Source organism: Pseudorca crassidens, chromosome 2, assembly GCF_039906515.1.
Source record: "Pseudorca crassidens isolate mPseCra1 chromosome 2, mPseCra1.hap1, whole genome shotgun sequence".
Lineage (NCBI taxonomy): Eukaryota > Metazoa > Chordata > Mammalia > Artiodactyla > Delphinidae > Pseudorca > Pseudorca crassidens.
In genome coordinates this window covers 89,106,797-89,112,328 of record NC_090297.1, presented here as the reverse complement: position 1 = coordinate 89,112,328, position 5,532 = coordinate 89,106,797, and positions in this window count along the sequence as shown.

The following is a 5,532-nucleotide window of genomic DNA, read 5'->3' as shown; positions in this document are numbered from 1 at the left end:
GTGTTTTACCTATGTTACTTCACTTCCCAAGAAACTATTCATATTGTGCTGACTTTAGAGATAAAGAATCCAAGGCTTAGAGATGTTAAAAACCTGCTCAAGGTCACAGAGCTGGTCTTCCCCTCCCACTTCCCAATACTTTTTGCTTATAGTGAATGCCCTACTTCCAGCCCAGGGTGCAATCGTCCAGAGTTATGAGTGTGAGAAATGCCTCTAAGGGAACACAATGATTGAGGCAGGGGACCCAGCAGGCCTGGGAGGGAAATAATAAGCCCTTTCTCAGTGAGTTGAGTTTCTTTGAGTTCTACAGATCAAGCTCCAGGCTTTGCTCTTGATGAAACAAACAGGACTAAAGTACTGAGTCGGAGGAACATTGAAGAGTCATGTTTTGGAAAGTGATTCTCTTGCAAGAGCTGTCACGGGGCAACAGGCTGGGCTTAGAAGCAAGAATGGGAGCCAAGTCAGAGAAGGGAGAGATGGCGGCACAGACAGCACCTGGAAGGCTATTACTGCCGCTCAGAACAGGGTGTGATGGGACTAGAGGCACACCCACAGTCAGCATTCTCACTTCAGAGCTACTGAGAATAAGGTGACCTATCAAACTCTAAGATCTGACTCATACTGAGAAGTTGCTCTGGAAATAAAAAAGCCTGTTGGCTGCCAAAGCTGTTGGCTTAGAGTATCTTTCCCATTTGACTTAGAAAGACGACAGAGACCACAGGGATGGGCCTCTGAATATCCTCCCAGATGTAGATCTACTAACCAATGTTCAGTGCAGCGGCCTGAGCATTCCCAAGCTAACAGGCACTGTGGGCAATGATAGGAACCTGTCCCCTGAGAGAAAACAGGAAGTGGGACCCTAAGGTCTGACTTCTGCCACTAGAAGGCAGTTTCTCAATGAGATAGGCAGCATAGGCTGTCAGCATAGCCTCTCAGTAGGAAAATGAGAGTGTGAAAATGATTTTCCTCGTATCAGAGGGCTTAGCGTGTCCCAAACTTGAATTGCACCCCAGAGTGTGTCAGAATCCTAAAGAGCATATCTGGGGTGATTTACAGACTACCCTCCCAAATTCAGCAGATCTAAACACATGGACATTCCTGATTTCCACACACTGGGACATTTTTTTGTGATCCTCTGGGGAAAATTCACAAGTGCTATTAATAACCTTTGACCTTAGAGATACATCACGGTCAAACAGACGAAGTCATAATTAGGAAGTACAGTCTAAGAGGTAAAGGTCAGGCAGCGCACTAAAATACCGCGCAATATACAGAGCACTGTGCAGAAGTGCTGATGCAGGAGAAATGACTCTTGATTAAATCTGGTGCTTCAAATCACTGCTAATGCCATAAAATTTAATGGATTACAAAGGGAACCACAAACCACAAGGAAAGCTGTGGGAAACACAGCTTCAGTGACTCTCCTAATTAAGGCAAGTTCAGAACACATACACTGAATTTCTTTTTAATCCAAACCTTTAAAGATGGGATAAACATGGCGTCTTTATTTAAACTTGCCTAACATAGCTTTCCATCCCCTCTTCTTGAAGAGAATTTACTACTCACATAAGGAACAGCCCTGGAGACTGCAGGGCTGTGTCTTTTCTTTACAGCCAGCAGAATGTGGACTTTGAAAAGTTCAAGCCAAATGTCCCCACAGTCCTCAGTCAGACTCCCTGCTTGGTGCTGTCAGTGCCGGACAGCAGCAGTGGAGGGCCAGCTTGGGTCAGCTCTCCCCATTGTCATTCTCTGTGGTCAGTCAAGGCTCCAAGAAGGACGCTAACGGGAGGTCTTGTTCTCTTTCTGCTTTGCTCGGTGAGGAAGATGATTGTTCAGCACATTGCGAGCAGCCTTAGCAGCTCTCCTCAGAACATGGCAGAAGGACCATCCCACCCCCTGATGGCAGTGCGTTCACTTGTCCCCCTCATTTTCATCCTGGGCACAGCTGCCAGGGTGAGCCACCCCAAAGATGCCTGAGCCTGTGACTTCACTTTACAAAAAAAGGTTCTTGGTTACACAAAATAGACATTAACTTTGGCTTTCTTAATTAGAAAAAGAATGTTCTGGAAGGAGGACCGAGAGGTCAGAGAATCAATATGCAGCCTAGGGAACCCGGCACAGAAAACAGACATGCATCAGGTGAGCAAAGCACAGCTAAGATGGGGGCACGGAAATGATCTACCCAGAACTCTGTTCTAGGCACCACTTCCTGTGTCAGAACCACAGCTCGGCTCACCACCACACTCGTGGACTCAATCTCTTTTCACTCTCAGGATTCAAAGTCCCAGGCTGGAGCATCCATCTGGCAGAACATGATCACACGCCTAACCCAGACCTGCCTGGTAGCTGTAGGGGAGAACGTCTGCCTCCAGAAACAGGATGGTCTTCAGATGGCAAGGAGCCACCGACTCAACACTCTTCAGAAAATCTCTATTACCTATGGCCTAGAGTCCAAATCCCATACCTGCTGTAGAAGTAAGGTGACAATGTGTCCCAGGTTTTCTGAGACAGCCTTATTTTAAATTTTTGTCCTTGAATAATTATTGGGACTTCTTTCACTCTCAAAAGAACCTGTTTTTTGTTTGTTTGTTTGTTTTGCGGTATGCGGGCCTCTCACTGTTGTGGCCTCTCCCGTTGCGGAGCAGAGGCTCCGGATGCGCAGGCTCAGTGGCCATGGCTCACGGGCCCAGCCGCTCCGCGGCATGTGGGATCTTCCTGGACCGGGGCACAAACCCGTGTCCCCTGCATCGGCAGGCGGACTCTCAACCACTGCGCCACCAGGGAAGCCCAAGAACCTGGGTTTTAAAAAATTATATGGTCACCCTATTTATGAAGTTCTTCATGACATGGCCCCTGCCTACCTTTTCAAGTTCACTATTCCCTGATCCATCTTTATTCTTCAGCATAACAAAAATATTATGATTCCTTACATACAGGTGTTATTATTACTTCCAAGTGTTTGCTCTCTGCCTGGAGTCTCCTTTACATGATTTCCATCCCATCCTTTAATACCCAAAAGTCTTTCTTGTGTTGTACGGGTTACTGAGTTATCTACGTCCACCCTTGTTTTCTGTTTGTACATACATCTCTCCGTGTGTTTACCAGATTATATTGCAATCACCTATTTTGGAGTCTAATTGCTCCCTTAGACTGTGAGGTCTTTGTGGGGAGCAGTGACTTGCTTATCTTAGATCCCTCAGCACCTAGCACAGTGTGTGACACATCTGAAGTGATTCTCTCAAAAATACGCGATGGATGTTTGAGTCCTGCAAGTTCGAAATAAAAGATTGGTCTGAAAATTATCATAATGGAGCAATAAATGGAAAGAGGAAAGAGAGGCAAGAAAAGACACAAAGGAGAGTTAAACAAATTACTGGGCTGACCACACAAGGCAAAGGCGGTTAGTCATCCAAATCACAGACCTCAAAGTCATTCTTCAGATCAAACTCAGAGACCAAAGGGGTTCGATCTGATGGGTGGAATGGTGCAGAGCCTGAAAAAGTAGAGGAATGGTGTTTCCAGTTGATATGCTAGATTTTAGAGAAAAGCCCTGGGGTACAATCCACAGACAGGCCACACAGCTCGGGGAGGATGAAAGAAACCTCAGGTCTGGAAGATGCATATACACCCCACCTCCTTCAGAGATAGCAAGCCCACCAGAGCAAGACCACTTCTTGATGTCCAGCTCCATGGTCAGGTCTGACTCCAGGCCCTGGACTAGTAGAAACTTCAGGTTAAGGAGCTGCAGCACCTGCCCTTCAGCAGGGCTGGGAAAGGTAGAGGCTGTCACCTGCAATTAATGGCAACTGCGAGCAAGGCTTTAGATAACAAGATCTATTGGGAGGGGGCGGGGAGCATCCACATGCTTACCCTCTGAAGAATCCAATATATACGTTCTGGTCTATTAAGTGACATGTTTATCTTCCTTCAAGGCAAAAAGGAACATCTGTCCCCAGGCTCTTGACTTAATTTCCATCGTGAACCCCAAGCTTCATCAGATGCCCAGTCAAGTCACAGAACGCGGAAAGCTTACCGGCCAGGGCAGCAAGAGAAGCCGCACGGAAATACCCCTTCAAAGTTCAAAATGGGCCCCCAGGTGTCCCCAGTATGTGTCCTCTGTCCAGCATTTTTTAATCTAAACTCTATTCCCTTGTTATTCATTTTGTTCTGTGTCTGGGCTTCTTCAGAAACAAATTAGTGCTTTTTCTCTCTTGATTCTAGCATAATGCTAGTCTTGTTGAGGAGAGGACAAAGACAGAAATGGTTAGGAGACTGCAAAATAGATACAGAAAATTTTTTTTGTTGTTGCTGTTTTTTGTTTTTTTGTTTTTTTTAATTTATTTTTGGCTGTGTTGGGTCTTCGTTGCTGCACATGAGCTTTCTCTAGTTGTGGCTCGCGGAGTCTAGAGAGCAGGCTCAGTAGTTGTGGCGCACGGGCTTAGCTGCTCCGCGGCGTGTGGGGTTTTCCCGGACCAGGGCTCAAAACCGTGTCCCCTGCATTGGCAGGTGGATTGTTAACCACTGCGCCACCAGGGAAGTCCCAGAAAATGTTTTTGATTGCCACCTGAGCGTTGTGATGGGTTTTGGAGTCAGACAGACCCATGCTCTAGTCTCAGTTCTCCTGGGGCCAGCTTCATGCTTTTCAATGAGCTACGTCGTACAGCCTTTATGTACCTGACTTTGCGTTAGGGTAGTTCTTTTCACGTAGTAAACATGCAGTAAGTATTAGCTATTATATAATTTCATGTACAAGGTATATTGGATAGTACTGGTCCCTAAACCAAGTAGCTGGAGGGTGAATGAATCCCCCTCTTGCACTAAGCTTTGAACAGTACGCATCTGTCTCTGTATCATCAATACAATTTGAAATCGAATTCCAAAACTCAGACTCTCAGTATGTCCAGAACTTGGAATGTCCCGATGACTAGAGCACTGAGACCTTGCCAGTAACTTAGGGTTCTAAGCTCCTGATGTCTTAATAACATTTCTGTTTCCAGGATGTTTCATTATCATTTAGGAAAATAGCACCTTTAAGTACCTCCCTAACTTTCAAAGCCCCCTTGTGGGCAAACCATAAACTCTTTTTCAAAGGAGATGGTATCTAGTTTTGCAGAAGAAGGTTGTCTGTCTCACTGGCAAAATTCCATCAGCCTTGAATACTTTTTTTCTGCCTAGAAAATGACACATAATTAACTTATCCTCTAATAAATGCCAGCAAGGTTTTCCTGCAGAAAAACCTAAGTGATATTTCGAGCTATTCTTCCCTCTTAAAAGTCTCTTGCTGGAAGCCCTTCACTGAACTAAACCAGCCTTGAAATTTAAGATGCTGGTGTGCACTGCGGTAGGGGTCAAATGGCAATGCGGTTGTGAAATCAGGAGAGCTCACAGAGGAAGATCCAAATGGATGTTCTCTTCCTCAGTCCTTCCATCTCCTTATATTCTTGTGATTGTCTTGCTGCTATTTGGACAGTTTCCTCTTATGATTACACTGCATTTTGGCGTCAGGCAGGTCTGCTCCCTTCCTTTTAAGGA